Source organism: Ranitomeya variabilis, chromosome 1 (genome assembly GCF_051348905.1).
Source record: "Ranitomeya variabilis isolate aRanVar5 chromosome 1, aRanVar5.hap1, whole genome shotgun sequence".
NCBI lineage: Eukaryota > Metazoa > Chordata > Amphibia > Anura > Dendrobatidae > Ranitomeya > Ranitomeya variabilis.
Window position 1 is genome coordinate 478,778,946 of NC_135232.1, and position 20,225 is coordinate 478,799,170.

Below are 20,225 nucleotides of genomic sequence, written 5' to 3' on the forward strand. Positions count from 1 at the left end.
GATCACCACACAATGGATTTAAACAAGATTTGAACACAGCTTTTATTAGCAAATATTAACAAACATGAAACATGCATTTAGAAAAAACACACAATTAAAAACAATTAAAAAAGGTAACATACTTGTTCCTTCTAAACACAGCCCATAATAAGACTAACACCTGCGCCAAAGAAAAATCAGGCCAACCCCTATCAAAGGGTGTCTATATGCACACCACTATATATGCACTAAAGATGTGACAGGGCAAACCCATGGGTAAATCCCTGGGGGTGGACAGAGTAAAAAACAGTCCTACCGAAACATGACATAATATGTACTCACACTAACCTTGTCGATACAACCCCCCTGCTGTGTATCCGGCAATGTGTCCTGCGACCGCAACGCTGACACTCCTTCAGATATTAAACTGCCTCCAGTGCAGGCTTTGGCCTACACTATGCTCCTCCTGCTGACCCTGGGCTCCAACACTGCTAGTTGGGGCTGTAGGAAGACAATCTTGAATAGGTCCCCCTGGTTCCAGTACCGTCAGCTGGTTCCGGGCAGAGCCTGTGGCTTTTGTGCCTCGTTCTGGGTATCCGAGTTCCACCAACTTCTGGTGGTCCTTGGTAGTGCTTTCTGGCACGGGTACCTCCTGCTTAGTAACCGTGTTCCAGTACCGTCAGCTGGTCCTCGGTTGTTCCATTGGCTCTTTTACCTTCTGCTACCCATCCGGGTTCCAGTACCGTCAGCTGGTTCTCGGCAGTGTCTTTTGCTCTTGTACCTTCTGCTCCCCATGCTGGTTCCAGTACCGTCAGCTGGTTCCGGGCAGAACCTTTGGCTTAGGTGCCACCTTCTGGGTATCCGAGTTCCACCAACGTCAGGTGGTTCTTGGTAGTGCTTACTGGCACGGGTAACTCCTGCTTAATAACCGGGTTCCAGTAACGTCAGCTGGTCCTCGGTAGTTCCATTGGCTCTTGTACCTTCAGCTACCCATCCGGGTTCCAGTTCCGTCAGCTGGTTCTTGGCAGTGTCTTTTGCTCTTGTACCTCCTGCTCCCCATGCTGGTTCCAGTACCGTCAGCTGGTTCCGGGCAGAGCCTTTGGCTCAGGTGCCTCCTTCTGGGTATCTGAGTTCAACCAACATCAGGTGGTACTTGGTAGTGCTTACTGACATGGGTACCTCCTGCTTAGTAACCGGGTTCCAGTACCGTCAGCTGGTCCTCGGTAGTTCCATTGGCTCTTGGACCTTTGGGTAGCCATCCGGGTTCCAGTACCGTCAGCTGGTTCTCAGCATTTCCTCAGCCTTCTTGTACCTTCTGCTACATTTCCAAGTTCAAGACCCTAAAGATGACGACCCTGAAGACCGAGAAGCAGAAGAACAAGAAGCTGCAGAACAAAGAGCAGAAGAACATTAAGCTTAAGACTAAAAATCTGAGCAAAAGATATTATCTAAATTATACGCAGAAGAAGACTAAGCAGTGTATGGGGGTGAGTCCGTTCCTGCTCGTGGTGCCCCTGGAAAAAGCCTGCTGCTGCAGGCCAAACTGAACGCGGACAAATCCTGTTGTAACTCTTTTGTGACAGGCAGAACGGAAGGTGTAATCTTCAAACTTTTATAGATAACAACAACAGGAATGCCTGTCACAAATAAGAATATGATTAAGAAGTAGAATATGAAGAAGAATAATAGTTTAATAAAAAGAATATGAAGAATGTAACAAAAAAAAATAATAGGTTGAAGATGAAGAAGAAGATGAATAAGGTGAAGAAGAAGTTGATGTCAAAGATGCTGCTGCTGAGGATGATTAAGAAGAAAGTGTGGGAGAAGTAAAATAGAAGGTGAAGGGCATGGAAGTAGTGAAACATCAATATCTGACAAAATAAAAAAAATCTTAACATAATCAATATCTTTGTAACTCCGAACGTCTTAAAAAAATAAAATAAAATTCCTGCTATTCTATTTGATTGGGCTAAACCTCTATGCCTTTAATGTCTCCGCCACCTCCCACAATACATCCTACATTATTCTTAGTTGTTTTCCTTCATGTAGAATGAACCTACAAGGAAAGAAAAGATTTATTTTAATTCCGATATTTTGGTCCCATTGACTTGAATTGGTATCGGGTATCGGTATCGGCGATATCCGATATTTTTCGAATATCGGCCGATCCAACCCGATACCGATACTTTAGGATATCGGAAGGTATCGCTCAACACTACTCGTGACATATTGTACTTCATGGTAGTGGTAACATTTCTTCGATATAACTTGCGTTTATTTGTGAAAAAAACGGAAATTTGGCGAAAATTTTGAAAATTTCACAATTTTCAAATTTTTACTTTTTATTCTGTTAAACCAGAGAGTTATGTGACACAAAATAGTTAATAAATAACATTTCCCACATGTCTACTTTACATCAGCACAATTTTGGAAACACATTTTTTTTTCTAGGAAGTTATAAGGGTTAAAAGTTGACCAGCAATTTCTCATTTTTACAACAAAATTTACAAAACCATTTTTTTAGGGACCACCTCACATTTAAAGTCACTTTGAGGGGTCTATATGGCAGAAAATACCCAAAAGTGACACCATACCATTCTGAAAACTGCACTACTCAAGGTGCTCAGAACCACATTCAAGAAGTTTATTAACTCTTCAGGTGTTTCACAGCAGCAGAAGCAACATGGAAGGAAAAAATTATCATTTTACTTTTTAGTCACAAAAATGATCTTTCAGCAATAATTTTTTTAATTTCCCAAGGGTAAAAAGAGAAAATGGACCTCAAAAGTTGTTGTCCAATTTGTCCTGAGTATGCTGATACCCCATATGTGAGGGGGAACCACTTTTTGGGCACATGGCAGGGCTCAGAAGGAAAGGAGCGTCGTTTGACATTTTCAATCTAAAATTGGCTGGAATTGAGATCGGACGCCATGTCGCGTTTGGCGAGCCCCTGATGTGCCTAAACAGTGGAAACCCCCCACAAGTGACCCCATTTTGGAAACTACACCCCCTAAGGAACTTATCTAGATGTGTGTTGAGCACTTTGAACCCCCAAGTGCTTCACAGAAGTTTATAACGCCCGGGCGTGAAAATAAAAAATCCGATTTTTTTTTACAAACATGATCGCTTAGTCCCCAATTTTTTATTTTCTCAAGGGTAACAAGAGAAATTGGACCCCAAAAGTTGTTGTCCAATTTGTCCTGAGTACGCTGCTACCCCATATGTGGGGGAGAACCACTGTTTGGGCGCATGGCACGGCTCAGAAGGAAAGGAGCGCCATCTGACATTTTCAATCTAAAATTGGCTGGAATTGAGATCGGACGCCATGTCGCGTTTGGCGAGCCCCTGATGTGCCTAAACAGTAGAAACCCCCCACAAATGACCCCATTTTGGAAACTAGACCCCCTAAGGAACTTATCTAGATGTGTCATGAGCACTTTTATCCCCCAAGTGCTTCACAAAAGTTTATAACGCCCGAGAGTGAAAATAAAAAATCCTATTTTTTCAACAAACATGATCGTTTAGTCCCCAATTTTTTATTTTCTCAAGGGTAACAAGAGAAATTGGACCCCAAAAATTGTTGTCCAATTTGTCCTGAGTATGCTGATACCCCATATGTGGGGGAACCACTGTTTGGGCGCATGGCAGGGCTCAGAAGGAAAGGTGCGCCATTTGACATTTTCAATCTAGAATTGGCTGGAATTGAGATCGGACGCCATGTCGCGTTTGGCGAGCCCCTGATGTGCCTAAACAGTGGAAAACCCCCACAAGTGACCCCATTTTGGAAACTAGACCCCCTAAGGAACTTATCTAGATGTGTCGTGAGCACTTTTATCCCCCAAGTGCTTCACAAAAGTTTATAACGCCCGGGCGTGAAAATAAAAAGTCCTATTTTTTCCGCAAACATGATTGTTTAGTCCCCAATTTTTTATTTTCTCAAGTGTAACAAGAGAAATTGGACCCCAAAAGTTGTTTTCCAATTTGTCCTGAGTACACTGATACCCCATATGTGGGGGGGAACCACTGTTTGGGCGCATGGCACGGCTCAGAAGGAAAGGAGCGCCATCTGACATTTTCAATCTAAAATTGGCTGGAATTGAGATCGGACGCCATGTCGCGTTTGGCGAGCCCCTGATGTGCCTAAACAGTGGAAACCAGCCACAAATGACCCCATTTTGGAAACTAGACCCCCTAAGGAACTTATCTAGATGTGTCATGAGCACTTTTATCCCCCAAGTGCTTCACAAAAGTTTATAACGCCCGGGCATAAAAATAAAAAATCCTATTTTTTCCACAAACATGATCATTTAGTCCCCAATCTTTAATTTTTCCAAGTGTAACAAGAGAAATTGGACCCCAAAAGTTGTTGTCCAATTTGTCCTGAGTACGCTGATACCCCATATGTGGGAGAAAACTACTGTTTGGGTACACTTCGGGGCTCGGAAAGGGAAGTAGTGACGTTTTAAAAAGCAGACTTTGATGGAATGGTACGAGTGCATTATGTTCCGTTTGCAGAGCCCCTGATGTGCCTGAACAGTAGAAATCCCCCACAAGTGACCACAATTTGGAAACTAGACCTAATTGGGAACTTATCTAGGTGTGTGGTGAGAATTTTGAACCCCCAAGTGTTTCACTTAAATTTATAACGCCCGGGCGTGAAAATAAAATATCCAATTTTTTCCTACAAAAATTATCTTTTAGTCCCCAATTTTTAATTTTCCCAAGGGTAACAGGAGAAATTGGACCCCAAAAGTTGTTGTCCAATTTGTCCTGAAAACGCTGATACCCCACATGTGGGAAAAAATACTGTTTGGGCACACGTCGGGGCTCGGAAGGGATGTGGTAACGTTTTGGAAAGCAGACTTTGATGGAATGGTCTGTAGGCGTCATGTTCCATTTGTAGAGCCCCTGATGTGCCTAAACAGTAAAAAAAAAACCACAAGTGACATTTTGTAAACTAGACCCCAATGAACTTACATAGATGTGCCCCCTTTTTGGAACTAATCTACTGTTTACTGTAAAGTAAATTAGTAGTGCATGGAGGTGTGGTACAATTTGAAGCAATCCTTCATACACAGGCCAGGTTTTTCGGGGAAGGTGTCGCATTGATAAATGGTGTCCTTGAGTATTCCCCTTTTGTAACACACTCGGCACCTTTTTTGCGACTTACCTCTTTTTCCAGTTTGCGGGACCTCCTCCGGGAAATGCTGACCTGGTACGATACGAGCACCTTCAGTTCCGGAAGTACTGGGGCCCGCTCCTTCCCTCGTACCAAATATCAGGGCCTTAACCACTACCTCCAGGAACTGAAGGTATGACGTATCGGTGTGGCGTGCACATTGTGACAGCAGGAAAGCGTTGAGCATTGCCATTTGTACGATGTTCACGGACAGCTTTTTGTACCACACCTTGGCCTTTTTCAAAGCACTGTACGGTTGGAGGAGTTGATCAGAGAGATCAATGCCCCCCATGTTTTTGTTGTACCCCAGTACACAGTCAGGTCTGCTAACCTGTGTAGAGGTACCCTGTACAGTGCTGAGGGCACTGCCATCACCGTGTATGGTGGTCAAGAGAACGACATCCCTCTTGTCCTTGTAATTGACCACCAGCAGGTGGTCGCTACATTGGGCTCTGTTCTCACCTTTTCTGAGCATCTGCCCAAGTAGTGTCTTTGGGAGGTCTCTCTGATTTTTGCGGACAGTACCGCAGGCTGCGGTACCTCGTGCAGAGAGGGATTTGTAGAGTGGGATGCTGGAATAAAAGTTATCAGTGTAGAGGTCATAACCTTTATCCAGCAGTGGGTGCTGTTGTGAATTCTGCTCTTGGGTTCCCTCCGGTGGTTGTTGGTGGTAGTGCAGTTGCCTCTGGATTGCAATCTTGGGCAGGTGTTTCTGCTGATTGCAGCTCTGACTGGGCTATTTAGGTGTGCAGGATCCATTAGCCATTGACAGTTGTCCATTGTTCTTGGAGGTGTTTCATCTCTGTCTGGCTGCTCCTGCTCTGCTGCCAATTCATCTAAGATAAGTTTCTGTTTTTGTCTCTGCAGCACACATGCTGTGTGCTTTACAATTCAGTGCAATTCATTGTGTTTATTTGTCCAGCTTAGACTGTGTTTGGATTTTTCAGTCATGTTGGATTCTCAGGAGATGCAGATATACATGCCATGTCTTTAGTTAGATGTGTTTTTTTTTGTATTTTCTGCTGTGGATATTTTTAGTATTTTAATACTGACTGCTTAGTACTCTGTCCTATACTTTTCTATTTAGCTAGAGGTGCCTCTTTTGCTAAATCCTGTTTTCTGCCTGTGTGTGTCTTTACTCTTATATTCACAGTCAATATTTGTGGGGGGCTGCCTATCCTTTGGGGTTCTGCTCTGAGGCAAGATAGAATTCCCATTTCCATCTATAGGGCTATTTAGTCCTCCGGCTGTGTCGAGGTGTCTAGGATGTGTTAGGTACACCCCACGGCTACTTCTAGTTGCGGTGTCAGTTTAGGGTTTGCGGTCAGTACAGGTACCACCTACTCCAGAGAAAGTCTCATGCGGCTCCAAGGTCACCAGATCATAACATGGTGCACCAAATCCCACACAATTTTCCCACACTCCCAGGACAGGGGGACACTCAGGCGGTTCAGTCCTAGGGCCCCTGCTCTTCTCCATTTACTTCTTTGGCCTGGGACAGCTCATAGAATCTCACAGCTTTCAGTATCGCCTGATGACACACAGATCTACATCTCTGGACCAGATATCACCACCCTACTAACCAAAATCCCAGAATGTGTGTCCGCTATTTCATCCTTCTTCTCCACTAGATTTCTAAAACTTATCATGGAAAAACAGAATTCATCATCTTTCCCTCATCTCACTCGACTCCCCCAACAGACCTATCATTTAAAGTAAATGGCTGCTCACTCTCCCCAGTCCCACAAGCTCGCTGCCTCAGGGTAATCCTTGACTCTGATCTCTCCTTCAAACCACATATCCAAGCCCTTTCCATCTCCTGCCAACTTCAACTCAAAAATATTTGCCGAATCCATAGATTCCTCAACCTAGAATCTGTAGAAACTCGAGTGCATGCCCTCATCATCTCCGGCCTTGACTATTGTAACCTCCTGCTCTGTGGCCTCCCCTCTAACACTCTCTTACCCCTCCAATCTATTCTAAACTCAGCTGTCCGACTAATCAACCTGTCCCCCCCCACTATTCCCCGGCCTCTCCCCTCTGTCAATCCCTTCACTGGCTCCCCATTGCCCAGAGAATCCAGTACAAAACCCTAACAATGACATACAAAGCCATCCACAACCTGTCTCGTCCAAACATCTGTGACCTCGTCTTCCAGTACTTACCTGCACTAGTGATGAGCAGTATTGCTCGTTACTTGAGATTTCCGAGCATGCTCGGGTGTTCTCCAAGTATTTTGAGTGTGCTCGGAGATTTAGTTTTTGTTGCAGCAGCCGCATGATTTGCGGCTGCTAGACAGCCAAAATACATGTGGGGATTGCCTGTTTGTCAGGATGTGACTGTTCTAGACGAGAGATCACCGTGGGACACTCAGTATTAAATGGGCTACGTCGGACAGGATAGTATTATATGTTGAATCCAGCATAGAAGCAGGTAAATAAAATGTCCAGTTTTATTGAAGAAATAAATCATATTCATAAAAACATGGTAAGTGCGGTTCTGGTCACCGTGGATACAACCGACGCGTTTCTGCTCCGATGAGCCTTATTCATGGTTGTTTAGACAGTGTGAACAAGCACAGTTCTGAGAATAAGCCTATGTGCACACTAAGGGTACGTGTCCACGTTCAGGATGGCCGGCGCTTTGGACTGAGCGGAAAACCAGCTCCGCCCAAAGCTCCGCCCCCTTCTGTGAACAAGCACAGTTCTGGGAATAAAAGTTTGACAAGCCACACAGCTGTATCATTCTAATTAGGTATGTTGATGTTAAATTAAGAGTGCAAACACCTGAGGAGAGATTAACCCATTACCAACATCAAGTAACAACATGCAATTTGGAAAGCATCATACAGTTGTGTGAACAGACTTAAAAACAGACCAAATACACATTTAAAAGGAAAACGAAAAGGAAAAGGTAAAAGTTAATTATATGCTTTATAGCTCAAACAAAAGGATATGCACAAGCATAAAAAAACCATGTCAATAGATGCAGTGCCTTGATGTATATACCAAAATATTATCATGTATATTGCAGGATGAGGTCATCTCGTATATTAAGTCCCGATGGATGTCTTGTATTTAATATCAATGTCCAAAAAGACACTCTGCTCAAAAATGTTCTCCTAAAGTCGCCTCCTCTCACTACATTGTGTACCTGTTCAATAGCCTTGAATCTAAAAGGGGTTAAATCTCCTCCATGTACAAGTAAAAAATGCAGAAACATTTAACGCAGTTGTGCTTATTAAATCTGAAAGACGTCTGCGAATACGCTTTTTTAGGACACCAATTGTGCACTCTATGTATTGAATGTTACAAAATGTACATTCAATTAGGTATTTAACCCCTTTGCTGTTCCAATTCGAAAAACTATTTATGATGTGCACTTTGCCCCTTGCCGAAGAAAGAAATCGTCTTGGATTTATGTACATATTTGCAACACAAGCATGTGCAGCGCCCCAGAGTCCTGGTCATTGCAGTAATGTCGCTCTTCCACCAGGGGGAGTGATGTTACGTCTGATGGTACTAAAGGAGTTCACCTGACCAGGTATCACAGTCACACACTACACTTCACACTCCAGGCCACCAGGGGGAGCAAAGGTTCTATGTACTAGGCCACTCCTCACACACGGGTAAAACTGGTGGGTTGGATAGGAAGTTAGGCAGAACGCTACTGGGTTTGACCCAGGGAAGACCTGTCAGGCAGACAGGGGGAGAAGGAGGAACATCTGAGCTGCAGACAGAGGTCCCTGTCAGGGGTGGGATCCTGACAGAGACAGAGCGAGAGTCAGAACGTTACGGAGCTGCGCCTGCACTTCATTGCGCAGCATCCTAAGAAAGGACACGAAGCGAGGTATATTGTGGAGAGTGAGAAACGAGATCACAGCACAAGGAAACAATACCAGGAGGAGGGTCTGCCCCAAGACCGGCGGCCTCCTTCTGAGGCGCTTAGCCGGTGGCCGGAACACCGAGGGAGTAATTGGCTCTACGCACTACTTTGAACTACGGCAGGACAGTTAATTCCAAGTTGGCTGCCCAACCTTTAAACCTAATGAAGACAACGGAGGCAAATTGTGGGAGAGGGGTGACACTAGGGTCCCTATAAAATAGCTCCAGGCCTACCCCGTCATACGGGTCGTCCTATCCATACCATCTGGGGGACGGAGAGAGAGAACATCAGAAACATACATGACAGTTGTGAGGACTATCCCGTGGTGCTCAGCAGGGAGGTACTACAACACACAGGCGCTAGTAGGAAGGCTACTGATTTCCACCTGCAAAGGGAACTCTGGATGTGCCTTCGGACCGGCCGGATTCAGCCAGCCCTGTGAGCAGTGCTCTGGACTGTGGACGCTGAAGTCTTCAGTAAAAGGTAAAGAGACTGCAACCTTGTGTCCTCGTTATTTGCCGCGACCTACCATCACCATCTACAATCCTGGGAAGCCCTGGGGGTATACTTCACCTGTGGGAAGGTATACCATCTAGCTGTCATAACATCACCCCCAGTGGACCCCTCAGCAGCGTCGGTCACCCTGACCGAATAACACAGGTGGCGTCACGAACACCGTAACAAATTATCTCCTTTAAGTGGCAGCCCCCCATAGTAGGGCTACGGACCGGGTCGGGCCACCGTGACACCCCCAGAAGCACCGAAGGACCCGGTATCCGAGTACCCCACTGCCCTACGCGTGGGGGCGCTGCACATGTATTGTTACCACATTTGAAAAACCCTTTCAGTGTAAGCCAAGTTTCGGACATGTGAGTTTGAATGTGACTAAAAAGGCTTGGAGGCAATATAGAAGGGAGGGTTGGGGCTTTCCTTGCACCAAACCTAATATCTGGATCTTTTAATATCTCTTGTAATTTGTCATCCTGATTCAAAATCGGGATGAGTTTTTTAATAATACGTATTAATTCATGGTACGGCATACTATAGTGGGTAGAAAAAGTCACCATTTTCTTATTATCGTCCGTTCCAGTAATTGGCAGAAAAAGAACTTATTGCTTTATATAATACCTATGATATAAAAAAATCTATTTTAACCCCCTCAGAAAAAAGGTCTGAATGCTCTCCGAAGTAATACTAACTTATTGGTCCATCCGGCAGACAAAGGGGGAGGGGCAGTAGTATTGATCAACCCGGGTCTATACGAGAGTTTAAATGTAGACTTACTTAAAAATGGACAGATGTATAGGAAATTATCTTCCAATCAAATGTCAATCTTTCAAAATGAACTTAAATCCTTATTGTTAGAGGGTGTTCATATGGGGCGATTAATGAGGATATAAGTGAGTACCTGTATGTTTGTAACGCAGTTGCTCCTATCTTTCATTCATTGCCCAAGATACACAAACACGCTTTTCCACCTCCACTGAGACCTATCATCTCAGGTATTGGGTCAATGAATGAGAGATTAGGGGCATGAGTGGACCATCATTTACAGCCCTTGGTTGCCAATACTGGATATATCAGGGATACAAAAAGTATAGTGACTGTGTTCTCTGAATTTAACTGGTGTTCAGACTACTCCTGGATCACCAGTAATGTAGTAGGTTTATACCCTTCCATCCCACATAACATAGCAATTCACTGTTTATCGTAAATATAGTCCACATTCAGGTGCCACTCAGGATTTTCTTGTTACGTCTGTGCTTTTTCTTTTGAAACATAACTTTTTCTCCTTCAATAACCTATTTTTTTGGCAGTTACAGGGTGTAAGTCTTGACGGGAAATTCTCGCCGTCACTTGCAAACTTTGTTATGGCTATTTGGGAAGAGAAATTTATATTCAATAACAATAGGTTTAGCCAGTACATAATTTGGTCTGGTCGTTATATGGATGACATATTCATCTGGTCAGGTCCAAAATAATTGATCAAATAGTTTTTGGAATATATTAATTGCAGCACTTTTAATTTCAAATTCACATACTGTATTTACACAGTGACTGTAAAATAATTTTTTGGGATGTTTGGTTACAGGGTGATAACAGTGCAGACAAAGTTATAGTGTCACCCTATTGCAAACCCACAGATTGTAACTCAATTCTCCATTCTACGTCTTGTCATTCAGGAATATTCCGAAGGGAGAACTGATCAGATTAAGACGTAACTGCTCATTGGATTCTGATTTCAATAAAGAGACAGCGAATACTTGGAATAGATTGGCCAACAGAGGATACAACAGGTCACTTTTGACTAGAGCCAAACAACAAGTGAGCTTGATTGACAGACACACTGTAATTTATTGGATCCTTTACCTTGTAGTACTACAAATCCCATATATGAACCACGTTTGAATGCGAACAATGATAAGAGAATGGTGACTTTCTACCCACTATAGTATGCAGTGCCATGAAATAATATGTATTATTAAAAAATTCATTCCAATTTTGAATCAGGATGGCAAATTACTTACAAGAGATATTAAAAGATCCAGGTATTAGATTTGTTGCAAGGAAAGCCCCAACCCTCCCTTCTATATTGCCTCCAAGCCTTTTTAGTCACATTCAAACTCACATGTCCGAAACTTGGCTTACACTGAAAGGGTTTTACAAATATGGTAACAATACATGCTTGTGTTGCAAACATGTGCATAAATCCAAGACATTTCTTTCTTCAGCAAGGGCACATTTTTGAACAGAGAGTCTTTTCTGATATTTATGTTAAATACAAGACATCCATCAGGATTTAATATACGACATGACCTCATCCTGCAATATACATGATAATGTTTTGGTATACACTCACCGGCCACTTTATTAGGTACACCATGCTAGTAACGGGTTGGACCCCCTTTTGCCTTCAGAACTGCCTCAATTCTTCGTGGCATAGATTCAACAAGGTGCTGGAAGCATTCCTCAGAGATTTTGGTCCATATTGACATGATGGCATCACACAGTTGCCGCAGATTTGTCGGCTGCACATCCCAAAGATGCTCCATACAAGGCAGGATGGATCCATGCTTTCATGTTGTTTACGCCAAATTCTGACCCTACCATCCGAATGTCGCAGCAGAAATCGAGACTCATCAGACCAAGCAACGTTTTTCCAATCTTCTACTGTCCAATTTCGATGAGCTTGTACAAATTGTAGCCTCAGTTTCCTGTTCTTAGCTGAAAGGAGTGGTACCCGGTGTGGTCTTCTGCTGCTGTAGCCCATCTGCCTCAAAGTTCGACGCACTGTGCGTTCAGAGATGCTCTTAGGCCTACCTTGGTTGTAACGGGTGGCGATTTGAGTCACTGTTGCCTTTCTATCAGCTCGAACCAGTCTGCCCATTCTCCTCTGACCTCTGGCATCAACAAGTCATTTCCGCCCACAGAACTGCCGCTCACTGGATTTTTTTTCTTTTTCGGACCATTCTCTGTAAACCCTAGAGATGGTTGTGCGTGAAAATCCCAGTAGATCAGCAGTTTCTGAAATACTCAGACCAGCCCTTCTGGCACCAACAACCATGCCACGTTCAAAGGCACTCAAATCACCTTTCTTCCCCATACTGATGCTCGGTTTGAACTGCAGGAGATTGTCTTGACCATGTCTACATGCCTAAATGCACTAAGTTGCCGCCATGTGATTGGCTGATTAGAAATTAAGTGTTAACAAGAAGTTGGACAGGTGTACCTAATAAAGTGGCCGGTGAGTGTACACATCAAGGCACTGCACCTATTAACGCGTTTTTTTTATGCTATTTGTATTTGGTCTGTTTTTAAGTCTCTGTTCACACAACTGTATGATGCTTTCCAAATTGCATGTTGTTAATTGATGTGGGTAAAGGGTTAATCTCTCCTCAGGTGTTTGCACTCTTAGGGTACCGTCACACAGTACCATTTTGATCGCTACGACGGCACGATCCGTGACATCACAGCGATCGTATGATTATCGCTCCAGCGTCGTAGACTGCGGTCACACGGTGCAATCACGGCGCTGGAGCGATGCCGAAGTCCCCGGGTAACCAGGGTAAACATCGGGTTACTAAGCGCAGGGCCGCACTTAGTAACCCGATGTTTACCCTGGTTACCAGCGTAAACGTAAAAAAAACAAACAGTACATACTCACATTCCGGTGTCTGTCCTCCGGCGTCTCAGCTTCTCTGCACTGTGTAAGCACAGCGGCCGGAAAGCAGAGCGGTGACGTCAGACGTCACCGCTGTGCTCGCTTTCTGGCTGGCCGGTGCTCACAGTGCAGAGAAGCTGAGACGCCGGAGGACAGACACCGGAATGTGAGTATGTACTGTTTGTTTTTTTTTACTTTTACGCTGGTAACCACGGTAAACATCGGGTTACTAAGCGCGGCCCTGCGCTTAGTTACCCGATGTTTACCCTGGTTACAAGCGAACACATCGCTGGATCGCTGTCACACACAACGATCCAGCGATGTCAGCGGGAGATCCAGCGACGAAAGAAAGTTCCATACGATCTGCTATGACGTACGATTCTCAGCAGGATCCCTGATCGCTGCTGCGTGTCAGACACAGCGATATCGTATGGATATCGCTGGAACGTCACGGATCGTACGGTCGTAGCGATCAAAGTGTGACTGTGTGACGGTACCCTTAATATCAATGTACCTACTAATCAGAATGATACAGTTGTGTGGCTTGAAACACTTTTATTCCCAGAACTGTGCTTGTTCACACTGTCTAAACAACCATGAATAAGGCTCATCGGAGCTGAAACGCGTCTGTTGTATCCACGGTGACCAGAACTGCACTTACCATGTTTTTATTGATATGATTTATTTCTTCAATAAAATTGGACATTTTATTTACTTGCTTCTACGCCGGATTCTTCCTCTTCGTTTGCCTGAGCAGGATCTCAGGCTTTTCTGTGCGCTTCCCAGCAGGATTGTGGCTGCATCAACAGTGAGCTGACTCTCCTTTTTCCCCTTCTTTACTTGTTTCCAGTATTATATGCTGGTTTATTATTTTTTGATTGAAGACAAGGGTGTCGGGGAGTACGCGTTCAGTAAGTATGGTCAATTTAGATTCATTAAAGGAGTATGTGGGATTATTTCAAATAAAGGACTTTATTCCAGGTGTCTGTGTCTTTCTACAATATCACTATGGGGTTAGTAATGAATAGGTGTCGTATAGACACCTCTCCATTACTAACCTGTGGGCTTGATGTCACCTGACAATACAAAGGTGACATCAACCCCACAATATGAACCCAACTTGCCACCGCTACAGGGTAAGTGGGAAAAAAGAGGCTAAGGGCCAGAATTAGCGCATCTGTAAGATGCGTCATTTCTGTGGCGGCTAAGAGCTGATGTTTTTAGCCTGGGGGGTGCCAATATTCATGGGCTCCTTCCCAGGCTATTAATATCAGCCTGCAGATGTCTCCCTAGCCTTTGCTGGTTCAATTTTATAGGGGGACCCCATCTTTTTCTCTGGGGTTCTCCTGTAAATTAGCCAGTAAAGGCTAAACAAACAGCTGTTAGCTGATCTTAATAGCCTGGGAACCTTTATGGCCATTGGCACCTTCCTTCTGCTGGTTATTAAAATTATGTGGGAGCCCACGTAATTTTTTTTAAAATTTTTTGAAAAATAAACAGATATTGCATGTCACGCAGATTTCTGAGGGTATGTTCCCACGGTTAGTAAATGCTGCAGCGGCCAGATGTTATAGCATAGTGGATGGGATTTCATGTCCACTGTGTGTGCACTGGCACCCACGGCTTCCCTGTGGAGATGGACATGCAGCACGTCTTTCCAGACCGCAGCATGTCTATTTATCTTGTGGAGACGCTCAGTCTCTGGAACATAAATATCACCCGTCCAATATATAGGGAGCGGTGATTCCACACGGTTCAATGAACTCTTGCGGAATAATCTGAGTTCAAAAGCCGGCAGAGCTTTGGACGGAGTGGATATTGCTGTGTTCAAAACATTGCCGATTACTAACCATGGGGACATAGCCAAATAACAGTTGCTGTTTTGTTACAGCATATGTTGGTTAATTATGTTAATGCTCCTACATAGGTTGGTGACTGTGTGTGTGTCTATATTTAATATTAATGAGGCTATCTGGGTGAAGAGGATGAACAAGGAAATTACATCACAATTCTTTTGTTTTGTTTAATAATATATGTTTATTTAGCTCTATGGATTGACAAAAATGCATGAAAAGAATGTACGAAAAACACATGAAAAATGCATCAAAAACGCATAACAAAATCGCGCGTATTTTCAGCTGCGTTTTTCTGCCAAGAAATGCAGAAACCTTTGAAGAAATTTCTGCACGCAAATTCGCAAGGTGCGCACATAGCCTTAATGTGCCATGGAATAAATGGCGCTATAATAATAAATAATAATAATAAATAATAACATTGGAGGTTTGGTTGCTGTGCAGTGTGTGACTGGTGTTGAGGTACAGTAAAAAAAAACAACTCACCAGTGACCACCAGTGCTGTAGTATTGTCTATGGGTACACTTCTCCTGGGTCGCAGCACAACTACTGTGCTATGTCCTGACTGGGGCTGCTGTGCAACTTCAGGACTATGTCAGAGGTCAGGTGTCACTTAGTAAGCTCCTGACACTTAGCAGCAGCTGTCAGGACACAGTATAGATTATAAGCCAGAACATGAGAAAATGTCAGTAGTACATGCGTGACTGCTTCTGCCTCTTCAATCACTATGGAACTATAAATAACACTAGGAAACACATGGCAGGCCAAGACTCACACTGCAGGAGAACAGAAACATATTTAGAATTGAGAGTCCTCAGTGGTTGATACCTTTTAATGGCTAACTGAAAAGGAGAACAGAAGCAGATATCTCTGCCTCGTCTCAGACTGAGCGAAGCACTGCCTAGTGTTATTTGAATTGTAAGCTCCATCGCAGCAGGGGACCCCTTCTGTGCCTGGGGGTCCTAGGCAGCAGTCTAGTTTGCTTGGTCATACTGCCGGCCCTAATATATATACAGTATGTGCACAGGCGTACACACCACAGATATACAATCATACTACAAGTGCTTTTCACTAAATTAGAATATCATCAAAAAGTTAATTTATTTCAGTTCTTCAATACAAAAAGTGAAACTCGTACATTATATAGAGTCATTACAGAGTGATCTATTTCAAGTGTTTATTTCTGTTAAAGGGAACCTGTCACCCCCAAAATGGCTGGTGAGGTAAGCTCACCGGCATCAGGGGCTTATCTAGCAGGCGCCGGGCCTCTCTGACCTTTCCGGCGCCTGCGCACTGCAGTACTTTGCTGTGCCCTCAACAGAGCAGACAAAGTATGCCTGCGCCGCAGCCGCGGCGTAAAGACCCGAAGAGGACGTCATGGAACGAAGATGGGAGGCGCCGGAGCGGACCTGAGACGCCCATCCGACCGGACCGCAGCGGGACCGCCCCTGGGTGAGTGTAATATAACGTCTTTTTCTCCTCTTTCAGGTAACATCGGCGGCTTATCTACAGCATTACAGAATGCTGTAGATAAGCCCCTGATGCCGGTGAGCTTACCTTACCAGCGATTTTGGGGGTGACCGGTTCCCTTTAATGTTGTATCAATACTTGGTTTAAAAACAACAGTATCACTGTGCTTGATTGGCCAGCAAACTCGCCTGACCTTAACCCCATAGAGAATCTATGGGGTATTGCCCCGACCAAGTATTGAGTGTATTTCCTGAACATACATTTCAGTAGGCCAACATTGCGGATTTTAAAATCATTTTTCAAGCTGGTGTTATAAAGTATTCTAATTTACTGAGGTAATGACTTTTGGGTTTTCATTGGCTGTAAGCCGTAATCATCAACATTAACAGAAATAAACACTTGAAATACATCACTCTGTTTGTAATGACTCTATATAATATATGAGTTTAAGTTTTTGTATTGAAGAACTGAAATAAATTAACTTTTTGATGATTTTCTAATTTTGTAAGAAGCACTTGTATACTCTATATATGTACACGCATACAAATGCATAATATATACACATATACAGACACATACACTGTATTGTGCACATGTACACACAGATACACATATCTAGATATACTTACCAGATCCTGCTGCTTCACTTCTGCAGATTCCAGGGCAGTCGTTTACCATCAGCCGTGATGAGGAGGAGGGGGACACAGGACTGCTGCCAGCTCCCACTGAAGTTTACTGTGCTGTGATACTGCACTTCCCCCTCACTCTCAGTTTCTAATCAGAGACTGATGGGGGAGGGGGAGAGAGACTCTCAGGGACCACATAACATGTACATTCTTATTCACCATAAGTAATGCTGTACACCCTATGTGCAGTTCATAAAGGGGCTTTAGAAGCAGGTGGCCCCCTTTATGGGTAGGGGTCCTAGGCATTTACCTTGTTTGCCTGCACCTAATGGCCTGGCTGAAACAAAGGTGCTTCTCACAAAACATACAGGTGCTTCTCACAAAATTAGAATATCATCAAAATGTTAATTTATTTTAGTTCTTCAATAAAAAAAGTGAAACTCATATTATATAGAGTCATTACAAACAGAGTGATCTATTTCACATGTTTATTTCTGTTAATGTTGATGATTATGGCTTACAGACTAATGAAAACCCAAAAGTCACTTATTTCAGTAAATTAGAATACTTTATAGCACAAGCTTGAAAAATGATTTTAAAATTAGGAATGTTGGCCTACTGAAATGTATGTTCAGTATATGTAATGACTCTATATAATATATTTGTATTGAAGAACTGAAATAAATTAACTTTTTGATGATATTCTAATTTTGTGAGACGCACCGGTACATTTTACATTCGCAGGCATGTGATATTGGATCATTTTTCTCAATGAAAAAATGACTGCCATAAGTCTAATTTTTTTGGCACATTTGCTTGATTTCGCTTTCTTTATCAACTTTCAGTTAGCGAAAAAATGATGTAGTTTTAGGTCAAGTTTATCCAGAAACTTGGAAAATTCTGAAGCATTCACAAACTTTCCAGCACCACTGTAAACGGGTTTCATTGTATAATGGAAACTTTACAAGTCTCTGATTTATTTTCTGTATCCTGAAAGTCTTAAATGTTTGCACAAATTTTTTAGAAACTATCATTGGATAATGGGTTGGATGCACAGGGTTACAGCCTGTTCAAAGACACAGCTCTGATAACTGCAGTGTGTTAAGACTTTTATTTCTAGGAAAGCCATTCTAGGAAATGAATTCATTCATTCATTTCTAGGAAAGTTAGGCATTAAAAGGTATCAACCACTGAGGACTCTCAACTCATTAGAATTAAAACCTGAAAGATGTATACAGACTGTGCCCTGCTACCTGCCACCATCGCACTCTAACAAGCATCTCTATTCTTCCGACAAGTATGTTCATCCACCCAGCTCTCCTCCTCTCCTGCTGTCTGTCAAAGAAGTGCACATAGTACATCACCCAGCTTTGCACACAGACATGACAATGGGTATCCGTGACTCCTGTGAGCTTCTAGTATTAAAAAACCTTTACCTTACCTCATACTCCCCCTGACCAAACAGCCGCCACCCCCTTTTGTCTAAGAAGAAACAAAAACGCCATTAAAACACAGACAATTGGGTTGGATTAATTGGCCACAGCAGCCGTTTATTAACATTTAAACATACAAAATCATGAAACAATAAACCCCGGAAGTGGATGACCCTCGAAGCCCGAAACATATGTCCAACATTTTTCCGCCAAACGTCCCGCCTATTTTGGCCTTATATCCGCCTTACCCCCAGCCGCTATGCACCAGCTCAGAGGCAAACTCCGCCCGCCAGGCCAAACCCGTACACCTGTTTTTTGTTCCCCTACTAATCCCTTCCTGGGATTATCTGTCCCCCTTTAACCAATTTAAAATCACCCCGGGGAGTCCAGGACCTATTGAGATCCCCCCCCCATCCAACCGCCATTTTCCACTTCCACCAACTTCGAGGATCACCACCCCACGCCATGCTGCCGCGACAGATCATTTACCATACTTAGTCATAATTAAATAACTTCATAAACTAAAAGCCTATTTCTAGCCCAAAGCTACTAACATCCGAATCACTAATCTTAGGCTAATAACAATAAAAGGGAGGGTGGGTGGGAGCTTTCGTCTGTGGCCGGTGAGTACCCAAAATGGTTGCCCCACTCACGTGGCCACCCCTTTTTATAAGGTCCCCCCCCCCCTGCCCATAACCCCTCCTCCCCTTTCAAATTCAAAAAACTCTTCCCCTCCCCTCAGTTCCTTTAACCTTGTCACCCCCAGCAGTCCTAGTACACTCACTTACGTCGCACGTTCCCCTGTCATGGCGGCCTCCCCTAATTGCCAGGGGCCCAGTACGGCCTTTCTTGACAATGGGTATCCGTGACTCCTGTGAGCTTCTAGTATTAAAAAACCTTTACCTTACCTCATACTCCCCCTGACCAAACAGCCGCCACCCCCTTTTGTCTAAGAAGAAACAAAAACGCCATTAAAACACAGACAATTGGGTTGGATTAATTGGCCACAGCAGCCGTTTATTAACATTTAAACATACAAAATCATGAAACAATAAACCCCGGAAGTGGATGACCCTCGAAGCCCGAAACATATGTCCAACATTTTTCCGCCAAACGTCCCGCCTATTTTGGCCTTATATCCGCCTTACCCCCAGCCGCTATGCACCAGCTCAGAGGCAAACTCCGCCCGCCAGGCCAAACCCGTACACCTGTTTTTTGTTCCCCTACTAATCCCTTCCTGGGATTATCTGTCCCCCTTTAACCAATTTAAAATCACCCCGGGGAGTCCAGGACCTATTGAGATCCCCCCCCCATCCAACCGCCATTTTCCACTTCCACCAACTTCGAGGATCACCACCCCACGCCACAAACATAAATGCCCTAAAACCTTAGGTATTTATGTCCCGCCAAACCTTCAAAGCTGTTTCGATGCCCTCCTGTATCGCCAAACACCACATATCGGTACCAACCGCGTTCAGATGCACCCCATCCAATCTCCAATAACCTCCCGTACCAGACTCCAAGTTGACGTGCCGCACCACTACTGCCCCGTTCCTTGCCATGAAACGCGAAACAGCTTTGTTCACCTTAATCCGTGCTTTGTTTATCCCCTCCAATGACCTAGCCCCCCGCCAAACC

The 20,225-nt window shown here is 43.9% G+C and overlaps 1 protein-coding gene across 5 annotated transcripts in view; it reads right to left on the reverse strand.

Moving 5' to 3' along the window:
- The window catches only part of LOC143765015 (solute carrier family 46 member 2-like), a 168,697-nt gene extending 151,433 nt beyond the window's left edge, over positions 1–17,264 (reverse strand). For 4 of the 5 annotated variants that reach the window (XR_013213313.1, XR_013213311.1, XM_077251270.1 and 1 more), the window contains exon 1: positions 17,158–17,264. The gene's annotated coding sequence lies outside the window, so the exon portion shown is untranslated. The remainder of the gene's footprint in view (positions 1–17,157) is intronic. The other variant, XM_077251261.1, reaches the window with a different exon arrangement.
- Between the last annotated feature and the right edge of the window lie 2,961 nt (positions 17,265–20,225).